This window comes from Sciurus carolinensis, chromosome 7 (genome assembly GCF_902686445.1).
Source record: "Sciurus carolinensis chromosome 7, mSciCar1.2, whole genome shotgun sequence".
Taxonomy (NCBI): Eukaryota; Metazoa; Chordata; class Mammalia; order Rodentia; family Sciuridae; genus Sciurus; species Sciurus carolinensis.
In genome coordinates, this window is record NC_062219.1 from 33,764,670 (window position 1) to 33,779,069 (window position 14,400).

The window sequence follows — 14,400 nt, forward strand, 5'->3', positions numbered from 1 at the left end:
ACAATAACTGTATTTTATTTAGTTAGAAATATTTCTTTTCATGCCTCTTAGGCATTTTGGTTTGTAAAATAACTATCAGATTATTTTTGTAACTATAAGAATCCCTTTAATTATTTTTGAACAACCAGCACTTAAAAATGTCAAATTGTTTTAAATGCTGAAACTGTGAATACTTTATTTCTAGTAAATAAAGTTATTCTGTGAGTTTTCCAGATGGCAAAAGCAACCAGAACAATTTAATTCATTATTTCTTTCCCATTTATATTAATGAATTGTGAATTAGAGCAATTTAAATCGGTACTAGATTGTCCCTTTGGAAACCCCAGAGCTGTGTTTTTCTTATATGAAAAATACAGTCATCTGTGTAGAGAGGTAGTTATATTCTGTATCACTGTACAAAGGATCTGAGGAATCTTACAGGGAATATATTTGATACCATTGCTTAGATAAAAACAAATTAGAAAGAAGATGAAAATATCCAAACAAGAATCTACCCTCCACACACACAATCGGAGCTGTGGCTTAACAGATTTTTATTGATATTCTCTCTGCATATTTTTGTATGTGTATTTATGTTTTGTCTTGTTTTTACACAAGAAATACTTCTAAAATGCGTGATGCATGATAAAACCTCTCCTCATCCCTGAAATGTTTGCTAAAAACCATTGAAGTTTTTTTCCTCTCAATACAGCCCTGAACTGTTTTTTTTTTAAAGTGTAAAGATGAATATCATTTCAAAACAAGGAAATTAATTAATGGTTTATTTATTTATTTTTTTATTTTTCAGATTTTTTCCTTTGGTGATAAACATTTTTATGCTTTTGAGCCATTTCTTTCAAGACCCCCCTGATCCTGTGAAAGTGAGTCATATTATTCAAGGCACAGCTTATATGTCAACGTTTCTGTGAAATCGCTTTTGATTCCTTCAAGTAGAGTTAATACCTGTCTTTGTCTTCCAGGAAGTTTAATGGCACTTATTAGGTTGGATTTTAAAACCCTAAGTGTCATTTTTTTCCAGGGTAGCAACCGTTTCATTCCCAGTGATTAGCATTTGTGAAGCATTCTGTAGAAGTTTATGGAAAGAATGAAAACTAGTAAATGAATCAGAAGTTTTAATGAAGTTCAGACTATTAAGATTTTTTGCTTCCTTTGAAATCAATAAATACATTAACTGATTTGGATCATCTTTTTATTGTATAGAATCATCTGAAGCACTAATAGTAATGTGAGTTGCCTCATAGTTGAGTTTGCAACATTCTGTGTGTATGTGCCTGTGTGCACCTATGCACACTACTGGGGATTGAACCCCTAGGCACTTTACCATCAGCTGCATCCACAGCCTTTTTTAAAATTTTTATAGTCTTGCTAAGTTGCCCAATCTAGCTTCAAGCTTGCCATCCTTCTGGTATTACAGATGTGCACTATTCTGCCCAGCTCTATTCTCAGTTTATTTTACTGTTACACTGTTATTTGGTCATGTCTTTCTACTTTTAAAATGCTGATCTTATTTTATTATATCACTATCTTACTCCATAACCCTTAGTAGCTCTCTCTTACCTAGGTGTGGAAGTCAGAATTAACATATGCTTTCTATCGAGGATTCTTCCTTGGTTTCTGTAGAGCTATATATTTTTCAGGATTTTCAAATATTAATTTTGGTACTGGGTATTGAATCCAGTGTTCTTTATCACTGAGCTGTGTCCCCAGCCCTTTTTAGAAATTTTTTAAAATTTTGAGACAGGGTCTCATGAGTTGCTTAAGGCCTTGCTAAATTTCTGAGGCTGGCCTCAAACTTGGGATCCTCCTGCCTCAGGCCCCCAAGTTGTTGGGATTATAGGCATGTGCCGCCCCACCAGGCAACATATTCTATAACTACCTGGAATTTCTGCTTTCATTTTGCCTACCTGTTTCCTATATGAAATTAAAGAATATGAGTCCTAGAAAATTCTGACAGTTCTTTAACTCTTTTAACTTACAAATGGAAAAAAATTAGGACCTTGAAATTTGCATTGATTGCCTACTGCCCATCACCTTGTACAAAGCAGACCAGCCTCAGACCTATGTTGTAACTAACGTCTTTTTGTTCATTTTTCACAGGGTCTTTTTTTTTTTTTTTCTTTACTTCCATTCCCTTTTTTGTGATATTGGAGATTGAACCCAGGGTCTCATGCATGTGAGGCAAGTTCTCTGCCACTGAGCTACACATCCCCAGCCTTTTTAAAAATTTTATTTTGAAACAGCGTCTCACGAAGTTGTCTAGATTGACCTCAAAATTGGAATCTTTCTGCCTCAGCCTACTGAGTAGCTGGAAGTACAGGTGTGCATCATCATGCCCGGCTGTAAGGTCTTTTTATTTTAAGTTGCACCTGAAATTCTGTTTCCCTCAATTCTTCTCTAATCACTTTAGTTAGAAAGTCTATTCTGGACTTCAAACTTTGGTGCTGTTCATTGTAATGTGACAGCATTGTATTTTCTGTTGTAATAATAATGAACAATGACATCGCTAACCTTTGCTTACTTATCGCTATGCTCTGGACTAAAAAGCATATCAGTTATCTCATTTTACCTTACAGCCACTCTACAGGGCATTGTTATCCACAAGTGTAGAAATTAGGAAACTGAAGTGTAGAGAAGCAAAGTCCTAATGGTCTTAGGTTTAAACTCAGTCTGATCAGAGTAAGACTTACCTAGCTTGTATTATAATATTTTACTTGTGGACATCTTTTTGCACTGGATCATAAAATTTTTGAGAACAACGAATAGTTCATTAATGTCTTTGTATCTCCTCCAGCATCTGTTGCAGAAGAACTTGATAAATTTGTTGACTTCCACTGGAAACATATATGCCATTTGACCACATATTGAAGGTCAAGGCATTGGTGAAAGGGAGCGGAGAAGCAGAAGGTGAGGGATGGAACATATAAGCAGAGGACTTACATTTAGACGTTAGATCTAAGAAAAGGACAAAGGTATGTGGTCCACTGAAGTTTCAGTGGAATGATGTGGGCAGCAGAGTTTTTTAACTTTCATAATTTATTGGTTGAAAGAAGATATACATTTATTTACTTGTAAGAGTTTGGGATTGCATCTCAGTTGCACATTGTCATTTCCAGCCTTGTTCATTGTTGTACTCAGTGTTTCTTTTCTTTTAAGTAGTCTTCAAACTACCTATCCACAATAGCAGGAACAAATCGTTTTCATGTAAGATTAGTCTTTTGCTAAGAGAGGTCCGGGACACTTTAATGAACTAGGATGGTGAATTTTATCTGCTTAACTGAGGGCTTCCAAATTGGTAGAATGCTGAAGCTGTGCAAGTGCATTTTGTTATGGGTGTGGGTTCTGTGATTGTCCTTTTGTAGTCATGCAGTTAGGTATGAAGAATCTTCTTTTTTTTTTTTTTTTTTTTTTTTTTTTTGGTGCCTGTTAGGGAAGTGAAACCCTTAAGCTGTGTAGGCATATTGAGTTCCCATTTTTTGAAGGATTTGAGCTTAGTCTTCTTTGTTCTTCTGAAATGAACCCCGAAGAATATGGTGCTAGCTTTATTTTTTAGAGATCAAGAGTTCAGGAATGAACCCAGCAGATTGAAAAATAGGGTGATCTTTTAATAGCCTGTTTTTTTAAAAAAAATTTTTGATATTATGTATTGAACTTAGGGGAGCTTTACCATTGAGCTTACATTCCTAGTCCTTTTTATGTATTATTTTGAGATGTGGTCTTCCTAAGTTGCCCAGGCTGGCCTGAACTTGCAGTCCTCCTATCAGCCTTCCAAGTCTGGAATAACAGGCATGTATCATTAGCAGAATAAATATTTAAAAAAGGATAAGTGATGTGTTCAAGCAAAAGTAGGTATAGGAATAACATTGTGTAGGAGAAGAAAGATTTGAGTTCTAGACCTCTTTCCTTCCAGTGTATTTATTTGTACGTACACATACCAAATTCAGTTTGTTTCTGGTGAAAATGGAACCGTAATTAACCTCTCCCTCATTTGGTTGTGAAAACAGGTCTCTGGTGTCAATTTGTGATAATGTACCATGTATATTCAAATGCTGGCATCCTGACTTATGGCTCATCACATTTATTAGGAAATATTTTAACAGGCATAAGTATTTTCTGTCCTGTATCTTCAAATAATTGTTGATGACTGTATAGATTTAGCCTGTGTGTTTTTTTTTTTTTAATTTTATTGTGTGAAATGTAAATATACATTAGAACTATACAGAAATATAAGTAAGATTTATCATTTTGCCTGGCATGGTGGTGCAAGTCTGTAATCCCAACTACTTGGGAGGCAAATTATTGAGACCCTGTCTCCAAATAAAAAGTAAAAAAGGAACTAGGGATATGGCTCAGGGTATTCATGTACCCTTGGGTTCAATCCGGAGTACCACCCCTACCCCCTGCCAAAAAGAAAGAAAAAAAAAAAAAAAGCTAAAGTGCTTTTGTAAATTAAATAACTAAGTGCCATTTGTTACTTTTTACTTTGACCTGTTGAGATACTATGACCTGTGCATGCCAATTTTTCCATTGTAAGTTAAAAACAAAAGATTTTATGTGGCACTTAGCTTCAGAGAAATAAAAATTTATGCCATTTATTCCCTGTACATCCTCAGGAACTAAAAGGAGATAAATTAATTTCATGGATGAAAGAAAATGAAGGAAGGATGAAACCTTCGTATCAAGATTCCACAACTTTCTAAACCACTATAGAGCTCATCTAAGCAAGACTTCATTGTGCTGTCTGACTATTTCTGTGGCTTTTGATCTGATAATGTATAGGATTTAACTAATAGGTACACTTGGTTCATGGATTTATTCTGTTTCTTTGAGTGATTTTTTTCCCCCTTCAGATCAGTTTTTAGGAATATTCATTTCAAAATGGAAGCTATTTTGAGATATGCTCTGTAGTTGAAACAAATCCCTCGTTTCCTTTCCCCTTTTCACTCTATTTCCTTTGGAGTAATGTCCTTTGTGGTACATAGCTACACTGTTCAAGAAATCATTTCATTGCATTTAAAGAGGAAAATCTTCTACCAATGTTAGTATTAAAATAACAATGTTATCTTACATTTTTTTGTAGTTCTCATTTGTGTACTTTATTCAAGTCCCACCTTGAGAATTGGAGAAACTTTCAATTAGAAAGTTATCATCAGAGCTTCATGGTCAAAAGTTTGCTTTTATGAATTGTATGATTGATTGGTTGATTGATATTGGGGGTTGAACCCAGGGCTATTCTATAAATGGGTTACATTCCCAGCATGTTTTTAAAAAAGTCTTGAGACAGGGTTTAAGTTGCACAGGCAGAACTTATGATCCTCTGCCTCACCCTCCTGAGTAGATGGTATTACAGGTATGTGCCACTGTATCTGTCTTAAAAGGCTAGTTTTAGAGTGAATATAATTACTATTTCATGGGTTGGTTAATTTTTTGGGGGGATGTAAATGTTTATAGTTTTACATTTTCAGATAGTTAAATCTAAAAATTCTTTTTAGTGGCAGTTTATGTAGCAGAATTATTAAATGAGAAAATCAGGAATTTTGGACAGTAACATTGGCCAAGAATTGAATTTTTTTTTTTTTTTTTTTGGTACTTGGGTTTGAACCCAGGGGTACTTAACCACTGAGCCACATCCCCAGCCCTTTTAATATTTTATTTAGAGACAGCATCTCACTAAGTTGCTAGGACCTTGATAAGTTGCTGAGCTGACTTTGATCCTCCTATAGCCTCTGGAGGAATCGCTGGGATTATAACATGCACCACCATACCCGGCTAAGAGTCGGATTTTATAGTTAGTAAAATTTTGAATTAATTGAACAAGATAATCTGAATACCTGGAGCTTAGAATGTGTTCTTTCAACTTCCTTATTAGTCTACACTTATTCAATTAAATTTACTGTTTATTTGATTATCTTGGAACTGTGTTTGGCGACTGGTCAGTCTTTTCTGTTGTTGACTTTTGTCCATTGTTATTACTTTAATTGCCTACTCTACTGTCACCTTAAAAATCTTTGGACATTTCTCATTCTTACCTGTTTGATTACTTTTCTGTCTGTTAGTCCAAGAGGATATTTAGGTAAGTCTGGCTTTTTGAGTATTTAAACCAACAATTTGATCTTACCTTTTTGGAGGTTTCCTGCCATATATTTAACACTGTATTGCATTTTAATATTCTTTATCATTTCCTGTAAAGTTTTTAATAAGATGGGCCTTTGGTATTTCTCTACAGAGTATCTCATTTATTAGTAGCTATGGCTGTACACATGTAATTGACTACATATTTACACAGCTTGGTGGAGTCATTATATAAATGACTCAGATTAACTTGATTCAGAAAATCGTTAAATACTGAGATAAATATTTAATAGTTTAGAAATGCAGTGTATGCTAGAGATAATATTTGAGGATTTAAAATATGTAGGAAAGGCTGCACATTTTATTTTGATCTTATTACCATTCAAAAGAAAGCTTACATAAAAATCCTTTGTCACTAACTTTTTGCTTTCTGAAGATGATACAGCAGACTATTAGCCAGCTCCTAGCCATTTAGTCAATTGAGACACACTTTCAATAAAACCCATTGACATAATTTTGACCATTTCAGGAGCACCTGCTCAAGTAATTGCTTTGAGATACTTTAAAACCAAGGGTCTGAGAGGCAGTGGTAGAGCGAACCCTGGGGTATGGGATGCAGGGAGGGTTACTGAGCCCTTTGTGCTGTGAGAGGCTGCATTGCTCAGTGGTTAAGGGAAGGGGTCAGGGCCTTTTTTTCTTGCTTGCTTAGCACTTGAGGAAGTCACTTCACTTTATTGAGCTTCTAGTTTCTCATGTAGTTGCTGTAAACCCAGCACAGGTCATAGCAGGGGGCAGCTAATGAGACCTGAACCTTTTGGTTAAGTAGTTGAAGATCTGCACACAATGGTTCCAAATAGTTTTTAGTTTGTATAATTGTGAGTATGCATACATATGTGAATGACTGCAATTCATTTGTTATCCTCATTAAAGTCATCTCTCTTTATATTTTTTGGTACTGGGGATTGGACCCAGGGGTGCTTAACCACTGAGCCACATCCCCAGCCCTTTTTGTTTTTTATTTTGAGACAGGGTCTCACTAAGTTGCTTAGGGCCTCGCTGAATTGCTGAGGGTGACTTTGAACTTGGGATCCTCCTGCCTCAGCCTTCTGAGTCCCTATGCCACTGCACCAGCTCTCCTTGAAGTTTAGAAGGCCTTGTATGGTTTGAGAGTGCAGCTTAGAAAAAAACCCAAAAATCCTCCCCTGAGGAGTTTCATGGTTGGACAGAGGACTCAGAACAATTGAATTCATGTCCAGACTTCTAGGTATTGTGGCACCAACAGCTGTGGCCTATTAAATATCAACTTTCAACTGTTTGGTAGCAGTAAATGTCACTGGCACGTTTAGGCCAATGCTTTGTAATTTGATAGGCATCTCTAGGTTTCCAAAGTAAATGTATAAAATCTAAGCCATTTTTGGACATATGAGTCATATTCAGTGTTTTTGTGGGGGAAATTGAACTTTTTAATTTCTGGAGTTAATTTTGGCATCTTTAAAAAATAGAGCTGTGATAGCTCTAAACCTTTTTGAATGTTTTAAAATTTAGAATGGAAATGTAGAATGCAAATTTTGCTTTCAAAAGAACAATGATTAATATACTGTTTACCAGGGTGTGTAAGTGGGATGGTGGTATTATCAGGATTTTGCAAAATAAATACTAAACTGTTTGGCTTTTCAAGCCTAATCGAAAAAGAGAAAGTCTCAACATTTGCTTGCTGCTTTTCCTAAGTGTAACCCACTAAGGAGGAAAAGTTTTGTATTTCTTTTCCAGAATTTTGGAAAGGATCAAGAGGTGCAAGGGAGGAAAATTTGCATGCAAATGTAAAATGTTTAAGATTATTTTTCTCTTTAGTATTTCTCTCCATTGTTATATGGTTTATACTGTTTTGGAGATGAGAAGGTTGGGATGTTCAATATTAGGTAAGTACAATGATTATCCAGAGAGAATTGTGATCCTTCACAGAATTCTTTGCAACTCTCTTTAACTGAGTTGAGCAGTCATTATAATATACTCTCAGCAAAGTAACCATTAGAGAAAGGGAATAAGACTTCTATAGCATCTATGGAGAACTGGGAACATGGAATAAAGGCATGGCAAATTCAGGTTATATCAGAGTGAGAAACATTGCTTTAAATGATATTTATAGCATTTGAGTTGTCTGATTACATAAATATGATTGGAGGTCAATAATAAAGAGAAAAAATGTATATGTAAATGTGGATTTATTTGTGCTAGATGGTATGCCCTGAAGAACTTTCCATGAAACTGGTATAACTGAGTATATATTTAGATAATTTGGTGTATGATTTAGAGACCACATAATCTTCATTTCTTATGATTATGGAGACACAAAAACTTGTTGAAAGCTCCTTCAGTAAGGAATGTATATATATGTCTTTGATAATGTCTTTGTGTTCAGTGTTGAAATCAGATTTAATGAATTGACTATACATTTATAATTAACACTTTCCCTTTTAAAATATTAAACCATTTAGGGTCAACTTTTTATAAAGTCTAGTATGTCCTGAGCATCAGATAATGGAATATTTTTACTTTATTGCTTTATTCCCTAGAGAGAAAAATCATCACACTGAAAGATGATCCAGTCTCTGACAAATAATATGTGCCCAGGTAGTCTCAGAAGGGGAGAATTAGTTTTGTATGCGGAGTAGAAAGTTGTTTCTTGCGCATGTCATGAGATTTGTTGGGCATATGCACTTCTAAGGGGCCTAACAATAGTTTTGTGTTTTCTGGATAGTATGTTAAAACAGGTATTTTTAAAAAGTATATAACAACAACAACAACAAAAAACCCAAACAAACAGATATTAATTCTCAGAAGGTGTCAGTACTTCTCTAGAGTAATTGGTAATTTTAATTGGTGATTTGCCATTATCTATTCATAGCAATAACAGTGCAGATATTCATGAATTATAACTGCTAACTTTTAAAGTCAGGTATCTAATTTTTAAAACATGTTGAAACACTGACTTTTGTTTACTGGTATCATTTTTTTTTTTTTTGGTAATCAGCCACCAGTAATGTATGCTGTATATTATTTGAATTTTACATAGGCTTATTTTAGAAGTTAAGATGCAAAAAATTTCACTTTGCCTTTCTTACAAATATTTTCAAGTCATGGCAACTTTGAATAAATTGTTTTAAATAGCTTGTTACCAGATAATTGAATTGACTTTGGAATAGTTTGAGACTCTTAGAAACATGAATGAATACTTTTCACACAATTCTTTAAAAAAAATTTTTTTTAGTTGTATATGGACCCAATGTCTTTACTTAATTTCATGTGATGCTGAGGATTGAACCCAGTGCCTCACTCATGAGGGGCATGCGCTCTACCACTGAGCCGCAGCCCCAGCCCCAACTTTTCACACAATTCTTTTAATTTTTTTTTTTTTTTTTTGGTACAAGGGATTGAACTCAGGGGCGCTTAACAACTGAGCCACATCCCCAGCCCTTTTTTATATATTATCTAGAGACAGGGTCTCACTGAGTTGCCTAGTACTTTGCTAAGTTGCTGAAGCTGGCTTTGAACTTGGACTCCTACTGCCTCAGCTACTGACTCTGTCTCCCAATCTACTGGAACTATAGGCAGATGATGCACTGCCTGGTTCTTTAATTTCTTAGGGGAAAGCAAACTCATATTTAACTGTCACATCTCTAATGTTTAGCCAAGGAAATTTAATACATTTTTGGTGAATGAAAAATGATTTTTTTGTTTAATAAATTGAAAAAAAAATGACATGGGAAGTTGTGATCACTACTGGGAATTAAAATTGAGTAAATATTGAAAGTCCACATAGATTATTCTTCCGTTTTATTTAAAAAAGATGAACCAGGATGCAGTTCTTAAGTGTTATCTTGTAATAAATATTGGGATAAGAAGTTAAAAATCACACACGGATTTCCTTTTTTGCTGATGTAGTATCCATATAAACTTTTCAGAATGATGCTATTCCTGTTGCTGTGAGTTTGGCTTAGGGAGCCACTGTTAATCATTGACTGCATTCAGCATTGACTTTCTATCTTTTTGGCAAACATTTGAGTCTTTGCAGGTTCATGAGGTAATGGATAATTGTTTCACTTCCCAGGCAACAGGCCACAGAGACCCAATGTGTAGTATTCCAGGGGGAGTTATAACAACTTTGGGGCCTGGAAAGGAAGCTTATCTGTCTTGTAGTGAAATGCGTACTTGGATGTGGGTGATATATATTTAGGTGTGATTCTAAATTGTGTGCCTTGTTGTTATGACTTAAGTGTATTTGAGATTTATAAAGCAATCAATTATACCTAATAGTTCTGCCTTGCAGAAAGGGGGTGTGGGGGAATCAAAAGCATTCCAAATCTAACCTTCATGTAGATAGGACATTGAACTTTTTTTTTTTTTGTGGTGCTGAGGATTGAACCCAGGGCCTTGTGTTTGCAAGGCAAGCACTCTACCACCTGAGCTAAATCCCCAGCCCAACACTGAACTTTTTAGTATTTGGTTATAAAGTAATTTTAAATTGTTAGAAAAACATGTTTTTACTATGTTTTGCCTACTCTATCCCTTACATAGTATATGCTTGGAACGAAGAATGTGCAAGTCAAGAATTCTTATACCTATGTTCTTTAAGAATTTAAACTAATTAATAGATTAAAAAATGACAGAGTAATTTTGAGACCAGGAATGTGTATTATTGAGGTACATAAAGGAATTTAAATAATGAAAGAAGTTTGGGAAGCATCAATGAAAAGACTAGAAAAAGGGGTGGTAAAAGAAGAATGGAGCCTGTGCTGAATCTGGGCGGAGCAGAGGGCTGGACTGCCGCTGGTGGGGGGACTGCGGGGGAGGCCTCTTGCACCACCTGAAGGAGTTAAGAGTTCATCTGAAAGTCTAAGTTAGGGATCCATTGTAGCTGCTAAGTTGTGGCAAGTGTTTGAAGAAGGGAAAAACAGAGGGTAATTGTAAGCATTTCACAGGACAGCAAACCCAAATGGTTAGTAAGCAAGCTTAGGAATCTCACTAGTAGTAGTTAGGAAGATGCAAGGTAAAACAGACTTTACATAATCATCATGATGAGTCTAAAAACCCCGAGTGTTGGGGAAGATGTAGGGAAATTGTTTTAATCATTCACTACTGGTGAGATCACACATTGGCATCCTGTCTTGGAGAACAGTTTGGCAATGTCAAGTAGAAACTGACCATATCACACAAGCTAGTAGTTCCACTAGGATGTACATGAAGGAGACATGGAAGAAGTAGTCATCAAAATATTTATGATAGCAAAATGTTGGAAACCACGTATCTTTGAATTAGGTAAAAAAAGTATATTTTATTTTATGATGAGTTACCCTGTAGGAGTTAAAAAGAATAAATGTTGAACTGCATAGAGCCACATAGTAAAACATTGTCTTCAACTAAAAACACAAAAGATGATGGATATGGAGATATATTTATATAAAATATGAAAACAATATTGAAATTAGGCAAAATGTGGTCACTCTCTGCAGCCACCAAGAAAGGTATTAACCCTGCGAAGTATTTTGTACTGATTAGTGAATTTTCTGGGAACCCTAAATCTGATTTTTAAAATCCAGCCAGTGTTAGAGTAAAACGGTGCCTGTTTTATTCCTCACGTGGTTCTTACATATGGGGATATTAAAACCTCTGAGCTATTCCTGGTCATTGATACAATATTAAAGTTTTAAAGAACTTGCAAAACATTTATAAATATTTTCATTTAATTGTCCTGTGTACTTTCTGAAATAATAAACTATGCAAGATTTTTTATTCTCAAATTAAGTGGCAGTCGTTAAACTTGAATTTACCTTTCTCTGATTCCTAGTTTAGTTTTTTTAATAATAATTTTATAATTTTTTTCAATGCACAGTTTAGCATCTAGTTATACTTCATTCATGTAGCAGGTTTATTCCTGCATAAGTAGTATGTAAATAGGTTTTTGGAGCAAGTGGTATTTTAAATATAACTGTTATGGCTTTCTAATTGAAGAGATCCAGTGGTGAGTAATGTACTGATTTATTGCCATTTTGTTTTTGTGGGGTGACTGTAGTGGTTCTTAAGCCTTAGTATACATAAGAATCATCCAGTGAATTTATGAAAAACAGATTCTCTGGTCCCTTTTACCTTCAGAATTCTTCCCTCTTTCTCACCAATACTCGATTAGTTTCTTAACGGCTGTGAGGTTTTTTTTTTTTTTTTTTTCATTCATTTTGGTATTCTTCTCTGTGAATAGCCAGGGTGGGGGTTGGGGGGAAGGAGAGGGAAAGATAAAGGATTGAGAGAGTGCATTTTGTTTTCTTTTTCCTATTAAGTGCTTAATAAATACTTGTAGGATGATTTCAGGAAGCACTTCCCTGAAGGAAATGCCTGGACAAAATTAATACAGTAATAATTGTGGGTGGAGAACACTGGAAAGAATTTTAATACTCAAAATTTATACTTTTGCTGAACTTGGCTTACAATTAAGCATTATTTTCAAACATTCTTTTCATTAGCAATATCATTTAAAAACATGATACAAAGTTCCAGGGAAGGATTTTACTGGGAAAGGTATAAAGAAAAGGGTGGATGAAGAAAGAAAAAGAAAAGTCACATTATTCTGCACAAGTATACCAAACCATCTTGGAAGTTAACAGTTTTCTTCTCAGGGAAGTTGTTCTTTAGCCACAAGCTACTGCAAATTGTTCAGCCATTGGCAGCAACACAGAAAACTGCCCTTTTCACCCTTTCCAGCTCACAAGTGTAGACGATTCATAGCTGAAACCCATCTCTCAGAAAGTGCTGGCTTTATTGAAGCCAAATGTTCTGAGTTTTTCGTTTTGGACGCATGCAGGGCCTTCAGTGCTTTTGCCGTACAGAGATCCTAAAAAAACAAAAACAAAAGCAATAACAACACAAGCAAAGTTTACCAAACAACCTTCAACTTTCCATTTGTAAATACAGATGCAGATAATCCATTTGGTAATAAATTTCTCTTGTTCACTGTCACTCTGATGTGTGCTTTTTTGCAGGGTGGCAAGTAGTGGGGAGTGAATCCAAAGATGCTCAAAAACTGAGCCACAACCCCAGCTCTATTTTGTATTTAGAGGCAGGGTCTTACTGAGTTACTTTGGGTCTCTCTAAGTTACTGAGTCTGGCTTAGCACTAGAGATCCTCCTGCCTCAGCTTCCCTAGTGCTGGGATTACAGGCATGCACTACCACTCCCGGGAGCTGTGTGCTTTTTAATGTAGTCACTGCACAATAGATATTGATTGAATATAGAGTAGAAGTAGGATGAGGACAGAAATAGTGACTGATTCTGCAGTTTTCACCTCTTGCTGTTTAGAAAAGTCCAATTTTATTTCAAGATGGGCTTCTCTGAGAAATTTAAAAATGTAGAGGTAGTAGAGAGATCCCTTAATTGCCCATTCACAGAGGAAGAGATCTTCCCAGGCGGATTTTTTCCGTCAGGGGTCAGAAAACCCAGGTGTTTGGACAGTGACCTTGAGTGTATTGTTTTATGCTAGCCCTGGATAACCTTGGGCAACTGTTTTTCTGTTGTTTACTTACTCGACAGCAACTTGTGTGAAGTTGTGCGCAGTTAATTTGAGAAATGCGCTTTTTGGCTTTTTTGGAGTTTGGCTTGTAGATAATTTTACGATGGCACTGAGCAGCACACACAACTACTTCATGCCCTCAGCGTCAGTCTGCAACACAGATTATTTCTTCCTTCTCTTTCCACTGACACTTTCTCATAAATATTAACAGTTATATTTACTTTGAAGATGCTGATAAACTGATATACTGTGAAATCTTTTTGGTATGTTTTGGTTGTGCAGATGAAAAGAGTCTGATTTAGTTATTACTAAGTTAAGCAGTGAGGGAAAGCATATTTACAGTTAGTGCTTACTCCACTGTGCAGTTTTATCTGTTTAAACTGGAAAAATTACCTGAAATAACAAGATATGCTTTTTGTATCTAGATATAGGCAAGCTAGGTCTCGCCATCTAGGTGTATAAGCATTTTCCTTTGATTTTCTAATTTGAGTACCTTGGTTTGCCTTCCAGTTTTCTTCCCTGTGTATTCTATATGATTTATTTTGCTATAATAAGTGTGCCTTTGAAAAGTTCTGAATTTGAGCATATATTAAATTAGTATTTATATTGGTTTCTGACTGAAAAAAATGTTCTTTTGATTATCTTTCATTTAATCAAAGTATAACAGGTCTTGTGTAATTGAATCGAACTTATTTTGCCTATCATTTTTGTGTGTTTTTTGAATCCTTTCTGATACTGTACCCTCTTGAAGAAGTTGTCTTTGAGTCATTATTG

At 35.3% G+C, this 14,400-nt stretch overlaps 1 protein-coding gene across 15 annotated transcripts in view; it reads left to right on the forward strand.

Annotated features, from left to right (window-relative positions):
• Epb41l2 (erythrocyte membrane protein band 4.1 like 2) overlaps positions 1–14,400 on the forward strand; it is a 193,969-nt gene that overhangs the window by 20,152 nt on the left and 159,417 nt on the right. The window contains exon 1 of one of the 15 annotated variants that reach the window (XM_047557366.1): positions 791–860. The exons of the other annotated variants lie outside the window; for them this stretch is intronic. The gene's annotated coding sequence lies outside the window, so the exon portion shown is untranslated. Of the gene's footprint in view, positions 1–790; positions 861–14,400 lie in introns of those variants that run through there. 15 annotated transcript variants of the gene reach the window in all.